The sequence below is a fragment of the Euwallacea similis genome, chromosome 16 (assembly GCF_039881205.1).
Source record: "Euwallacea similis isolate ESF13 chromosome 16, ESF131.1, whole genome shotgun sequence".
Classification (NCBI taxonomy): domain Eukaryota; kingdom Metazoa; phylum Arthropoda; class Insecta; order Coleoptera; family Curculionidae; genus Euwallacea; species Euwallacea similis.
In genome coordinates, this window is record NC_089624.1 from 4,466,757 (window position 1) to 4,482,987 (window position 16,231).

Genomic DNA, 16,231 nt, shown 5'->3' on the forward strand with positions numbered 1-16,231 from the left:
TGTAACTTTGAAAGAACGCTCGTCCATTCTGACTTGTTGCCATTTAGGTCCGCCCTGAGCAAATCTAGAATTGTCGAGACGTATCTTTCAATTTGGCCATTTCCACGCGGGGCACTTTTAGCAATAAGATGTTGTGTAATCTGTAACTCTGAAAGTAGCTGCTTCACTCGTTGATCAGTGAAATTGGTTCCTCTATCGCATATTAATCGTTTAGTGTTTCCGAATATAGTTAGATAAGTCTTTAATTTCTCGCATGTCTCAGGGCCGGAGAGGGTTTTTAAGGGGATCAAAAACAGGTATTTTGTGAAGGCATCGATTACAAGAAGGACATGCTTGTAACCGTCTGGTGATGTAGGGAATGGACCAACACAGTCACAGTGTACGGTGTGGAAAGGAATGGGGATTTTATTGATAGGATGTAGCCGTCCCTGTTTGGGTCCAGTATGCTTCTTATTCACGATACACTTTAGGCATCGATCGCAGTATTTTTTGACAAACCTGGCCATTCGTGGAAACCAGAAGTAGTGGTTTATTTTAGCAAATGTCTTATCTGGTCCCACGTGAGACTGTTCATCACGGAATATTTTTAGTAATCCGAGCCTGCTTCCTTTTGGGACAAAAGCTCTGTAGATTGGTGGATTTTGGCCCGGATTTATTTTTCTAAATAAGATGTCGTTTTGACAGAAATATTCGTGAGTCAGATAGCCATCAAGCAATTTTGATTTGATAATTACTAAGTACATTAAGTAGCGTCGCAATAGAATCAATATTGCTATTAAAGGCTGCTGTTTTAACATGAGTGTCGGTTATGTCACCAATAACCAGCTCAATTATTTGGCCAACACTTAAGTTAAAATTCAGCCCTTTCAATAACGATATCTTCTTTCGTGCGTACTCACAGTAACCCGTTGCTTGTCCGCTGGTGTACAAGCTTGCCCTGCGCAGCCGCTCGCTCAGGTTTCTTCGTACAGGATAGAGCTGACAAATTTCTGCTCGAAAACTAGCCCAATCCTTTCTTGCTGGGTGCCAATTATTGTACCACTCCTTAGCGTCGCCCTCCAAAGCGCTTGCAGCTCGGCAAAGTTGTTCGAAATCAGTCCAATTAAAGGTGGTCGCCAAGGCCTGCACGTCATCACACCACCCGTTCGCCCCTACATCGCTCTTCGAGGGGTCGAAGGTCGGAATGTCCACTGGCATAGCAGGCGCCTGCAGCACAGGCACGGCTTGTTGAGGCCGTTGTTGCATTTCACGAAGAACAGCTGTCAAAACACTGGTCAATTCTTCCATACTAGCGTACTTTTCTGTACACGAAACGCACCCACAAAACAAGCGCACTTTTCACACAACTAATTGTTTTACACGTTGTGGTATCTTCGCGAGTCTATCCCACTTCTGATGTCAGAACTTCCCTAACTCGTAGAGAAACAAAAACACAAGTTTAGGCGGTACTTCTTTATTTCTCTAGAATCGGGAATCGAATGAATCCCTTTTTGATGCGTGAGAGTCACCCCAGGTGCATCTGCTTTTCTTCCAAAAGCCTGTCACCATACTTCCCACATTCTTCCCACACTTACATCCCTTAATCATCTTATTCGCACCTCCATATGTTTTTAGGCGAGATGATAAACAGACCTTTATCTTTTACCACGAATGATCTATTCTGACTAGTACAAGTTTAGTCCATTTCTAATTTACAATGGGGCACCAGTAGGTGCCTGTGACATTCCGCACATGTCCAAGGATAGGTTACAATATTATGGGACAACATGTTTTTTGCATTTACATTGAATAGGTTGATAAGTAACCCCATATGGCTTTCTTTATGAAAGCTCACATGTATTTTCTCACGTAAATTGTAAAAATGCTGCTAATACTGCCACGAAATTTTACTTTTCTATCACACTTACAAACTGTAATGTTATGGTCTCTTGATCATCGTAGATGAATAATTCCAAAATCAATGTGGCTTCATTTTCACCGTCATCAAATGCCGTTATATGAGTGTTCTCTAGACCAAAAAATATTTTCCCATTTTCGTCTGAAATGTATAGCGACACCCTGATATACTGTTACGATCACGTTTGCCAGTTCATCAGCCCCTCTTTGGTACTTCACGACGCTGAACCTCGACATCTTCTTTAGTAACTTGGCCTTATGTAAGTATACTATATTAGCATCTGTCCAAATATTTGATTGCCTATATTTAATATTTTGTACAGCATGTCCCACAAGGGCATCCAGCACCCCACCAGGGCATTCCACCTCAAGGCTATCCCTCTCATCCACAAGCAGTCCCTGGCCAATACCCGGGTCACCCTACCCAACATGCTGGAGCGCCAGGTTATCCAGGAATGCCGCCACAAAGACCGTATCATGGTCATCCCGGATATCCACTGCAGGGTAGACAGGTAAACAGGTTTTTGATTTAGTCTTAGAAATTAACATCAACTTTGTTTTTTGTTTAATCGTGTATTCTGTATGTTAATTGTCTATTAGGAATCTTTTATATGAGAAATATATAGTAATTATATATAATATAATATCTCATGAACTGGAGTGGGAATGACCTTTACTACAACTATTTCTCAAACTGGCTTAATCGTAAAAAATTTAGTCAGAGAAATGTCTTTATTTTTTTTTTAAGAACCCAACCTCTCCTGGATCCTAACAGCACCTACCAGATCCTCAAAGACAACTACCAAGACCTCCAGGACCGTCGTCTGAGAAGTTAAATGTCTTGCAAAAAGCGATTGATACATTGGAGAAAAAGGTACTTTCATCGACATGATTTTATGCTCATTTTAGACTGTCTTATTTATATATTTTTATTGAATATGTTGTACAATATTTAGACATTTTTTGACAAATACAAGTTTTGGTACAATTTGCATTGTAAATACCAAGAATAATTTTTTAGGGTATGCAAACCGACCAAAGATATTCTGCACTCTTGGCTTTGCGAGCACGCACAGCACAAGCCCAAGTTAATGCAGTATTTACTTCCTTTCAAATGAATCAGCTTCGTAATCAAATTATGGCTTATAGGTAGGTGTCTGGCTCGAAATCAGCCGATTTCGAACTAAGTGTTAATGGCTCTACAGGGTGAAAGGCCTGGGATGGAGCTGGGCAATTTCCCATTCCGCCGACCGGTCCTTTTCAACAGGGGCGAAACGGGGACCAACTTATGCAGGGAGCATCGAAAGCTCCGGATAAGATAGACGACTACCTGATTATAAAGTCACTAGAAAGATTTCTGTCAGCATAATTGTATCTTCGAATAAATCAATACAATCCAATAAGATCACGTTTATTTATATAACATTTTGAAACAATTAAACGTCTGAGGTTCATTATTTCTCATTAATGCTTTATACCCAATATTTGAAGAGGTTGAACGTTGTTCTTTGTCCGAATACCAAATTTTTGAATTTTTGCAGATCAAAATAAATCCGGTCCTTCTCAACGAAGACCAGGTAGTCAGTTGGTAACTACCAAACAAGCAAGGATTACCACTTTGCCTAAACCATGCGGTATTGATCCCATTATGCTGCTACAAGAGAGGGAAAATAGAGCGGCTGCTCCTCGAATATCTGTTAGAATTGAGCAGGTATAGTAATCTAATAATCATTTTGCAACATAGGTTTTTATTTTAATCACGTTTGAGATGAATTTAGATTTAGAGCTATTTTGATAGTGGTGTGGTGTATAAAAATATTTCCCCAGGTGAGCAATCTTCCTTCGGACATAAGTGAACAAGCTTCGTCTTCACGCTCAAATTGAGCTGCAAGCCCTTCGTCGCTTAAACTTCCAACGGCAACTGGTGGGTCCAATGGAGGAAGCTTGTTTGATTCGAAATTCGCAAAAACAGTTGTATTCCGCGACTCGAAGATCAAACTTTATTCCTCTAGTGTGAAGTCGATGGTTGACTGGATTTTCTTAAAGAACCATTCTGAAGTTTACAGTCTCAGAGAAACTGCTTTCGAGAAACAATAACTCTCACTTTTTACTTGATATTTATTGTGTTCTTCTGCTTAATATTAAAGAAAGAGTTACTATTAACAAATGAGTAAATTATCAAATTTGAGTTAGCGGATGAGGTCGAGACCATTCGCGTGGTGTCTCAACCTAACTACCTTCTCAAAGTTCATCTAAAGTTCCAACATACATTCCACACAGAAACATAAATTAAAATTATTCGTTCCCACGCTGGAATATAAGAGTTATGTGATTACCTAGACTAAATAAAAGATACATTCAAAACGTAGGGTCGGACACAAAATGCTCGCACTTAAAAGTTCTCTTATCACCGCCAGACTAAATCATAGAGTTGGTGGTGACAAATTAATCGATAAAAAAATCTTAATATATTAGTTCATTACTAAGGTCCAAACAGCAATTACGAAATGAAATTCTCAATTGCATCAGATGAAATACCCCACGTTAGAAACCGCTGTAAATATAAAAGCGTATAAACGTACGAAACGTCAGGGTTTAAGAGAACTACGGAGAAATTGGAGAAACATTAAAAATTAGAAGCTGAGAGAAAATGCAGGCAGAAGAACCAAGAATTCTTGAATTCGGTACTTTGGTACGCCAAAGAATTCAGGGAATTCCATAAAGCAACGCAGGCGAAAATTGCAAAAGTTAATAAGGCAATACCGAATTATCATGCGAATGCAGGAAGGGAACAGAAGAAGGAGCAGGAAAGAATCGAAAAGGAACGTGAGATGAGAAGGTCGATGGTTGAAGATGAAAAAGAAGAATACAAAAAGCTGATTGATCAAAAGAAAGACAAACGATTAGTACTTCTTTTGTTCCAAACTAACAATTTGTCAGTTAAACAACTGAAGTGGTGCGGCAACACAAAGATGAGTAAGTGAAGAACAAGGAAAAAGGAGGAAAGACGCAAGAAGCGCCAGCTCCGCATGCTTGAACGGGATGGGAAAGTCACGGTTATGCAGGTTGGGACAGGAAAGAAGCTAAAAGGAGAAAATGCGCTAACATTCAGAGATTTGCAGGAATGGATGAAGACACATCCGGGTTAGGAAACGATAGATTTTGACGATGAAGGTAAGTGTTTTTGAAGATAGAAAATCGTAAAAATATACATTTAATCTGTTTAGATGATGGAAACGATGAAAATGACGACGCGGAATCGAGAAACTATAAAGATAACGAAGAAGACGAGAGCACGAGAATAATTAAGAAGGAGAAAGTCTAAGACGATGAATACCAAAAGAACGCAAAGGAGGAACAGACTTATTATTCCATTACTCATACAGTGCATGAGATCGTAACTGAACAAGCTTCTATTTTAATCAATGAAAAGCTTAAAGAGTATCAAATTAAAGGCAAGTTGATATCTGAAGACTCGATTAACAAAAAGATAAATCTGCATTTTTTTAATTGAAATTTTCATTCATTCATTCAATTCAGTTGTTTAGATCAAAATCTAGACTTTCAAAGGATCCGATATTTTTGTGAATAATATTAATATGTCGATTTTCTTCTGAAATTTAAAATAGCTTTGTAGAAAATATTATTAGATTCGTCCTATTTCCTGATGGGATTCCAAATTAAGTCTATGTCCTATTAAGGCGGGTTTAACTTTTTCTTAACTTCAGGTCTTGAATGGATGGTTTCGTTATATAACAATTTGAGTGGAATTTTGGCCGACGAGATGGGTCTGGGAAAAATAATTCAGACTATAGCTTTGCTCACTTATCCGATGGAGAAGAAGAAGAAAGTGAAGGCCGTTTTTGATTATCGTGTCATTGTCAACAATGTCGAATTGGATGTTGGAATTTGAGAAGTGGGCTCCATATGTGCAGATAAGGGAATAGTGATTACGCACATATGTTCTACTTATATTTTATCTGAGACATTTTTTTATTGGAACAGATTATTGCCTATAAAGGAACTCCATGTATTCGTCAAACGATCCAAAGCTAAACGCGTGCGGCAAAGTTCAACGTTTTCTTAATCACATACTACGAACACATTATAAAGGACAAGAGCGTGTTGTTGAAAGTTTTCTTCAAGTGCATGATCATTGACGAAGGTCACAGAATGAAGAACCATCATTGCAAGCTTACTCAAGTTTTGAATATCCACTACTTGGCACCCCATCGTTTACTTCTCACCTGAACCCCACTACAAAACAAATTGCCGGAATTGTGGGCCTTATTGAACTTTTTGTTGCCGTCGATTTTCAAGAGTTGTTCGACTTCTGAACAGTGGTTTAATGCTCTTTTCGCCACCACGGGAGAAAAGGTAAGTGGAGCCTAGGATTTCATTAATTCTTATATTGTTGAAAATATATTTAATAAAAGTATCGATTAAAATCTGCTTTGAAAAACACAATCTCAAATTATTACCAAATTTTTAATTAGGTGGAACTGAACGAAAAAGAAACTATTCTCATCATTCGTCGTCTACGTAAAGCACTTCGCCGTTCTTATTGCGACGTTTAAAAAATGAAGTCGAATTTCAATTATCTGAAAAGGTGGAACATACATATAATCAAGTGCGACATGTCTGGGCTGCAGCGAGTGCTTTATCAGCACATGCAGAGCAGAGGAGTGTCATTAACAGACCGATCTGAAAGAGGCCACGGCTCCAGGGACAAAGGTAAAAGCACAAATTATTGGAAAACGAATCGTGCTCTTTGTCATTCGAATGAATGAGGATGCCGATGTTAAAAGTAAAAATATTGATTAAATCTAGGTTAATAATTTTTTATCAATGTTAAGTGGATGTAATAAAATACACATTACCGAAACAATTTTTCCACGTCGATATAACTCGTGTACGTTTTGAAGTAAGGTAATATCTCCCATAATGTCTTAATTGGCTTTTTCTCATAGGAGGATCAAAAGCATTAATGAACACCATAGTCCAACTAGGAAAGCTCTGTAACCACCCTTTTATGTTCCAAAACTTTGAAGAAAAATATTGTGAGCACTTTGGTGTTCCTGGTGGTATTACCAGCGGGCCCGACACTTACAGGTAGCTGTCCTATATCTTATATTGTCTACTGACTTGTGACTTAAATTCTTAGAGCTTCCGGCAAGTTTGAACTACTCGATAGAATTCTGCCTAAACTTAAAATAACAAATCATCGAGTGTTGCTGTTTTGTCAAATGACGCAGCTTATGACCATTATCGAGGACTATTTGAATTGGAAGGGATTTAAATATCTGCGTTTGGATGGAACCATCAAAGCTGGTAAGATCGTTGTCTGTCTCTATATCTGTCAATACACGTTTGTTTTGATCATTTTCAGTGGACAGAGGCGATCTGTTGAAGAAATTCAACGACAAGAATAGTGAATATTTCCTATTTTTGCTGTCTACTAGAGCTGGAGGATTGGAGTTAAATTTGCAAACAGCTGACACTGTTGTTATATTTGATTCAGATTGGAATCCGCATCAGGTTAGTTGTCGCGTCTCATGTGTGTCACGAACGTTGGGAAATTAATTAATTTAAAGAGTGAGGAAATGCTTAGGTTTATGTATTGAATAGAATTCTGCAGGGCGACCGAAGTGTAGCTCTGCAATATGTCACAAATTATACCAAACAAGTTTTTAGCGGTTCAAAATTGATTTTTTTTTAACTGGATTTGCAAGCCCAACTTCGGGCCCGCGCCGTACCGGTCAGCAAAACGAGGTGCGCGTGCTTCGCTTAATGACAATCAACTCTGTTGAAGAGAGAATTCTGGCTGCCGCCCGTTATAATTAACCACCGACGCGAGAAAGTAATTCAAACCGATGTGTTTGACCAAAAGTCCACGGGCACCTAGTGACAGCGGTTTTTGCAGAGTATATTGCACAATGGTGGCATAGATGATGAGGTTCGATCAAGGTCTTTTTAAATCCTATTTCCGGCAATATTTTCGACGGTTTTAGGAGGAAAATGAAGTGCCCGATGATGAAACTGTGAACCAGATGGAGTTGCAAGAAACGAGGATGGGTTTCAATTATTTCCAAAAATGGATATGGAATGAAAACTTGAGAAACTTAAAACGGGTAAAATAGGTTGATCCAAGAAGAGGAGCTGCTGGGATTGGTCGGTGAAAGTAAGTTGTTCGTGCGCAGAGTGATAGGGAACATACCCGTCTGTTTCTATTCAAAATCAGCAGTTGAAATAATGTCCTTTAAAATCTATAGAGACGTCGCTTATACCATATTCCTTGTATTACTCGGTAAAAAGAATTCTTGCGCCCTGGATCTGATTCAATCTATGTTTGTAGGATTATGATGAAGTTGATACCTGGAAGTTCGAATATGACGACATCCTTCTAGGTAGGGGCACTGGGCAAAGGAAAGAAGTACATTATGCCGATAATTTAACCGAAAAGGAATGGCTAAAGGTACATGACAATTTTATGACAACTCGCCATTCGCTTAATAATTATAATAATTCTCTTGTAGGCTATAGATGAGGACGGTGATTACGAAGAGGAAGGGGGAGAAGAAAAACTGAAGCAAAAGAGACGCGGTGGGAGGAGGGACGAATCGGATGAAGAAGAGGCGCCTGTGTGAAGCGCAGGAGGAAAGTTCCGGGTTTGGCTAGTGAGGCCAGAACGAAGAAGAGAATGAAAAAATTGATGAACGTTATTGTAAATTATACCGACCGGCGAATAGAAAAATTGAGGAAAATACACGAGCCAACAATTATAATTGGGAACTTTTTTTTCTAATCATTCTTTATAAATAAACGGGTCAAATTTTACGTCTAACTCTCATACTGGCACGATTATTAGACACAAATCTCAATACAAATTTTTGAATTCACCGGTATATTATAGCAAATTCGATATAAAATACCGTTAAATTATAATTACATATTACATTATTGCATAGCTCGTAGCCTTCTCATACCTATCTAAACTTTCCAAACGTTATTTAGAGACGAACAACAGTCGAGTGAACAATTCATGAAACTACTCAATCGAAAGGAGTATCCGGAATATTATTCCATTATCAAGAAGCCCTTGGATGTCGATAAAAACATGATGTATACAGGGTGTCCGGCAAGTCGATACAATCATTTTAGGGGGTGATAGATTACGTGATTCTGAATCGATTTAACCAAACATACCTATATATATATAATCTTTATTTCTCAATTAAGAAATGGGCTATCGACCAATGTGGTCTTTCTGCCCGTGAAATACAACTTAAAGGTATTAAAACTAATAGAAGGGAAGAAAAACAAACAATTAGACAGCCGGAAAAATGAAAAACTCACTCCATGAAGTAGTCCAGCAGGGTTTTAGAGGGGAACAGGAATCGGTGTTGTCTCGTCTGTCTTGTTAGGCAAAAGAGGTTCAGTAAAGTCCAATTGTGATAGTTGTCCCTCCATTTCGCTTCTAGATGCGTTAGTCTTTCCGTTATTTTAGTCAGTTGTGTGCGTTCATACAGGAGTTCGTTGGAAGGGTTGTGCAAGGGGTTTTGAGGGTGTCTAATTTTTGTTATTAGTCTTAGTGCAATTTGTCCTGTTACCTGTATGTGTTTTTTTGTCTTGACTGAAGCATTCGCTCTCAATATGTGTCCGTAGTCTAGTAACGGTCTGCAGATCGCTTTGTATATGTTGGTTGCGGTTTTAGTACTGACTCCTTTGTCCTTGTACGTAAGTCCTCTGAAGTGCTTTGATCTTTTAATAACCTCCGATCTTACGTTTTGTACGTGTTTTGTAAATTTCAGTTTTTGGTCAAGTATTATACCGAGGTATTTTACTTCTTGTTTTGGTGTTGTTCTTTGTCCGTCTGTTATTATTGTCGGGGAGTTATCTTTAATTCGATGATGTGTTAGTAGTAGTTGATTTTTCGCGACGTTTGGTGTTAGTCTCCATTTGTAAAACCACGTCATTGTATTGTTTGTTAGTGTCTGCAGTCTTGCAACAGCCTTAGTTGTAGTTCTGTCATGTGCAATTAGTGCAGTATCGTCGGCGTATTGTAGTATGTATGCTGTTTTGTTAAAATGATTTTTGTCCTGTATGTTGTGGTTGTAGATGTCGTGGCAGTAGATGTTGTAGAGAAACGGCGCGAGCGGAGATCCCTGTGGGAGTCCTTGTTCTGGGAAGAAGGTGAAGGAGAGGATGTTGTTAATGCGTACCTGCAGTTGTCGGTTTTCTATTAGATTCCTTATAGTGTGTATTAAGTATTTAGGTGTGTTAAGTTTGTGTAGTTTGTATAATAGTCCTTTGTACCAGACACTGTCAAAGGCTTTATTTATGTCCATAAAGAGACAGGCAGTTTTGTTGTTGTCCAGATGTGTAGTTTGTACGTTGTTGGTCAGTACAAAAAGTGTGTGCATCGTCAAGTGCATGGTTTTAAAGCCGAATTGATATGTTGGTATATGTTGTCCAATCAAATTTTGCAATCTCGTTTTTATGATGCTTTCGAATATTTTGCTTAACGTTGGGAGCAGTGTTATAGGTCTGTAGTCTTGTGCTTGTGTGTTTTCCCGTACTGTTTTTGGAATAGGTATTATTATTCCCGTTTTCCAATTTTCCGGTATCGTGTTCGTTCTAATGCAGTCATTGAGCAGTTCCAGTATGAGCTTGTGCGTCTGTTTAGTTAGGTTTTTCAGTATGTTGCTTTTAATGTTGTCCTTTCCAGGAGCTGTGTTTTTGCTGCGTGTCAGTGCTTCCTCGTATTCAACGTCTGTAATTAGTTGGTATGGGTGGTTTTTGTTGTTTGAAAAGTATCTGTCATACCAGTCATTTATGGAGGTCCAATTTTGTTCTTCAAAATTGGGATTTGTCGATGTGGAAAATGCTCTTTGGAAGTGTCTGGCAAATGCGTCCGCAACGTCGAAACATACCTATATACCAAGTGTTACAGTTTTCCTGATAATTCAGTTTTTAATATTTTTTAATTTAACCGTGCTCTTTCACAATTGTTGGAGGGTAGAAGAACACCAAGCCTTTTAATCACAAAAATGTACTAAACTTTTTTATTGCCTATAGATAATTGTTTAAATTATTTAAAGGGTAAAATCTAAAATGGCTTTGTTACCTACTTAGAACTACATAAACGTGATCTTCCAAGCTTGTAATAAAGCGAAGAGTCAAATTCAAACATGGATTTAATTTAAACGCTTAGGTGTAGGTTTATTCAAATTTCTTAAAAACTTCCTTAGGCAATGTTTGGTTAAATCGATTCAGAATCACGTAATCTATCACCCCCTAAAATTATTGTATCGACTTGCCGGACACCCTGTATATTGATGATGGCAAAGTAAGGCCCACCTTTTATATTTCTTTTGATGGCATTTCGGAATTTATTGGTTTTTAGTGCTCAGATTTCAGCGATTTGGAGCGAGACTTTACGCTTCTATGCTAAAACGTTCGAATCTTTAATGAGGAAGCGTCGTTAATCCACGAGGACAGTATCGTTTTGCAGTCGATAAGTGTAAAAACATCGAGAAGTGTCGAAGGTATTTTGAATTTTACTGTTTTTGAAACATATTCTAACTTAGCAATTAGAAAATGCAATTTCACAAAATTTGTATGTCTTATTTTTTCTAAATATCCCTACTTTTTACTGGAATTTTTAACTAGATTACCTACCATAACGTTGTGTGTTAGTTTATTTCGTGTCGTTTTTAAAGGTGTTTTCAAATGCAAGAGCCAAAATTAAAGTCGACAATTCAGACGATGAGGAGAAAAACCACTCAGATGATGATGATGATGTTGATCCTACACCCGAGAAGAAGCGAACTAGCAAAGAGTCAAAAGAAAAGAGAAAACGGGGAAGACTGAAAAGAAGTGCGAAAAAATATATTTCCGATGAGGATGATGATGATTAATGTTTTAATTGAAAGGTGAGACGTGAAGCGCTTTAGGTTCTGTCATAAACTCATTCACATTTTTTCATTAACGTTTTCTATCTTCAAGAAAATAATGGTGTTCTAGAAATTTTAGTGTTCAAGGTGTATTGTCATTGACGTAACTGAAGGATTTATTAGTAAAACACTATCATTGATTTTAAATATAAAATCGTTCGTTTTGTTACTTTTTAAACTGTTTCATCAGTATTTTGGAGGTGGTAAGAAAATGTGTTATAGATGAACCTTAATTTTTACTTTTCTGTCTTCTTTCAATTATTAGATTAATTATATTTTTTAATAATTTAATAGTTTTACGAGAATTTTAGGTTGATTATTATTAATTGTTGTCCATCAACATTCTTTTATAAGCGGACAAAATTTCTGTAGTAAACCATAACTTTTCTAAGCGTTTCCAACTCGTATAAGTAATCTAGGAATAGTATCATTAGACCCTAGCTGAAGTTCCTAGCCACTACAGTCTTATGTAATCTACGACATTAGCAAATTTTAGTTGAAACAAACGAAAAATGTCAAAACAAATGAATGTTTAATTTCTGTGCCCAAAACCGAGTCAAAATTTATTCAAAAACTTGATTACTAGTAAGGTCCCTTCGTCATACTTTGTTTTTTTAAACTTTTCTTCCTGTTACTGTAAAATCTTAAGTAGATAACGATTTTAAAAGAAAATTGATAGATTTTTATGGTGGGGTAAACACTCTGTCTGTAAAATTGATGTAAAAACTGTATTTGTTAATGAATTAGTATTATATATAATTTTGCCCTGTTTTTAATTTTGATTGCTTATGCCTCAACCACAGACTAAACAAACAAATTAACGACAACTGATTTTAGTTAATGTTTTTATTTAGATACAAAAAGTTAATTATGATAGTATTGACCTTCCGGAATCGCCTGGACTGCTGGAATTATTGCTAGAAAACGAACAAAACATAATATTATAACTAGTTCCCATAATCAAGCATATATGTATACTGCGTGACATAGAAAAGAGAACACCCCGTAAAAATGGTTTAATTTAAATAGTTTTTGGTATGCATGTTTGTTTATATGTATAGCAGAAACGATCAAAATTTCACTCATATTTATCTACGTATTTACGAGTTATTCGGAATTTTAGGTTTTTTTTAAATATAAAAATTGCAATAAAATATCAACAATACAACTGGAAAATAACATTTATTGGAGTGTAGTGTGCTTAGAAACTGCGTAGAGATATGCCTAGAACCAGAATAGAGCGAAATTTTCATCAATTGAGCGAGTTTGAGAGGGGTCGAATAGTGGGTCTACGAGAGGCTGGTCTGTCATTTAGGGAAATCGCCACTAGATTGAACCGTAGTGTAAACACTATAGTGAGATGCTGTCAGGGATGGTTCGAAGAAGGGCAAACAGGCAGAAGAACAGGTACTGGACGACCTCGAAGAACTACAGAACGCCAAGATCGCCGACTCCGAATTATGGCCCTAAGAGATAGGTTCGTCTCGTCGAGGACGCTGGCGGATCAGTGGTTCGCTGAGTATGGAAGGCCCATTGGGATACGAACCATTTATCGCCGCATAAGAAGTTTTGGATTGATTTCCTACCGTCCCTATCTCGTGTTACCCCTCACCTTAAATCATCGTCAAAATCGACTACAGTGGTGCCAAGAACGGATACATTGGACTCTGGAATGGGATAATATCGTGTTTAGTGACGAATCCAGATTCTGTTTCGGTATGCATGATGGTCGGGCAAGAATACGAAGGAGACGGGGTGAAAGATGGGATCCTCAGTTTGCAATACAGAGGCATGTCCATCAGACTGTTAGGGTAATGGTTTGGGGTGCCATTGCATATGGTAGCAGGTCACCTTTAGTTTTCGTCAGAGGCAGTATGACAGCCCAGCGATACATCCAAGAAGTCCTGGAACCTCATCTTGTGCCTTATCTGGAAACTCTTGTTGATCCAGTTTTCCAACAAGACAATGCACGACCACATGTGGCTAGAGTGACTATGGACTTCTTCCAACAAAATGCAGTCAATTTGCTACCTTGGTCACCTCGATCTCCAGACCTCTCACCGATCGAACATGTATGGGATATTATAGGTAGAAGGTTGCATAATTTACCCCATCCCCCGCAAACCCTAGCGATGCTGTGTCATGCTGTCCAGTTAGCCTGGAATGAGATCCCCCAAGAGGACATCAATCACCTCATTAGATCCATGCCTAGACGTGTACAAGAATGTAAAAGACACCGCGGAGGACCGACAAATTATTAAATTTTTTTTAGTTTTTAACAATTAAATTTGTTCAACTTTTTAATGAAGTATTTGTTTTGGCGTAAACAACATGCATACCAAAAATTATTTAAATCAAATCATTTTTACGGGGTGTTCTCTTTTCTATGTCACGCAGTGTATATACCCTTTATTGTTTAGCCCTGTATTAAATAAGAATAAATCACTTGTCGTAAAAGATAGAGAGTCTGTTTATTATCTTGGCTGGAACATAAAATGCAAAAAACGATTCACCTATCGGTCTGTTCTAACATAAGTGTGAAGAGAATGATTGAGGGTTGTGAGCGTGGGAAGAAGGTAGAATGGTACATGTCAATTCTTTTAAAGATAAGCAGATGCACTCGGGGGTGACCCTGATGTATCTTTGGTATGGTGGTTCATTCGATTCCTGAAAAGGATAGAATAAAGTTGTTTGAGAACACGTGCGTGTATTTTATTAAAAATAAAACCTACCCTCTTTAACAATAAATATATTTGCATACTTACAGAGTGAGTATTTTTTCGTGCATTGTGAAGGGATCTTTGAAACAAAAAGAGATAGAGAATCGGTTAAATGGGGAAAGATTTGCAGTTTTGTGAGCTGAGTTTATAGGTATATTTGAAGTTTCACAAAATAAGTCATGGCTTAGTAGATATTTACTAAAAACCGAAATAGATAAAAAATCTAAAACGTCTGTAGTTCCCTTATTATTGATGGTATGAAAAATGTGTAAACACAAAAGTTGTAGATAATTATTCTACAAATGTGATAAAATACATAACTTTTTAAAATGTATTTGTTTCAGAGATTGACACAAACTTATCTTTTTTTAAATGGGAATCATATTAAAAAGTGGGCCTATAAAATAGCATACTTCTTCCCCTTTTTAATAATATAAGGCTACTCGATATACTTATCTTCAAAATTGTCAAAATTATAGCACTTAACTGTTTTATTAAATTTTTCTTAGTCAGCTTTGGAAACAATAAAATTGTCAATTAAATGTAGTGATAATTTGACAATTACACAAGTTTTTAAACATTTTGCAGTTTTATTTAATTCATTGTGCCTAATTTATGTGTTTTTTTCAATATAAAATGAAATTTTCTAATTTAGAGAAACGCGATATTGTAGTGTTACATTCAGTGTCATAAGAATGCAGTTAGGGCGGCAGAACAGTATTTCCTCCAGAGATATTTTCATCGTCGGCAGCTTCAAGATTTTCGTGAAAAGCTTCCCTACATTTCAGTGATGGAGTCGCAATTTTTTAGTCCTTTGGATTATGTAGTGAAATTATTTCGTCAAACTGGCAGTGTTCAAAGGAAATCGGGAAGTGGTAGACTAATTTAGCGAACCCCAAAACTTGTTGAAAGTGTCAGGCGAGTAATGGAAATAGTCTGCAGGCTGAAAGAGACATATAGACGTATTTACAACTTTAATTAACCAACACACAAGTCCGTGGAGTCTTGGAAAAGAATATTTTTAATAAAATCTTACTAATAATAAATGTAAGCAGAGTTGTATTTTGAAATGAAGTTAGGTTGGTTTGTTTATGTTCGAGATTTCGCAGAACATGTCAAAGACATGCGGGTTCTCGCTCAAATAATTCCATGGTCTACTTGAGCTGAAATTTTTTATGACACATATTTCAATGAAACCAAACTAGTAATTAATGTTGTGAATATTTAGCTTCATCCACTAAGTCTTCCAGTTCCATATAGATAAAAATTTACAAAAAAACAGTCAATAACACAGCCATTGTCAATGATAAAAAATCAATAACAAATTATTATAAAATCATAGATATCTGTTAAGAAAATTTTTAATATTAATTATATATTTGTATACATGTCTTACTTATTTTTACTATAAAATATATTAATTAACAAATTCGAAAAAATAAGTTCGTCACTTTTTTAAATTGTTCAATCTACGTAATTAAACTTTTCGATTCATATAGGTAAAATTTATTTTGCACTACATCTCAAATATACATAAATGTCGTAAAATCTTACAATAATTCTCTTAAAACTAAACAAATTACATTAACATAATTTGTTCCATCTACCTTTCAATTTTACAGTATATTACAATTTTACAGATTATTTATTTAAATGTTT

General features: G+C 36.8%; 1 pseudogene; it reads left to right on the top strand.

Annotated features, from left to right (window-relative positions):
• Positions 1-2,562: 2,562 nt before the first annotated feature.
• On the top strand, positions 2,563-12,050 carry LOC136413978 (ATP-dependent helicase brm-like; annotated as a pseudogene).
• The last annotated feature ends 4,181 nt before the right edge of the window (positions 12,051-16,231 follow it).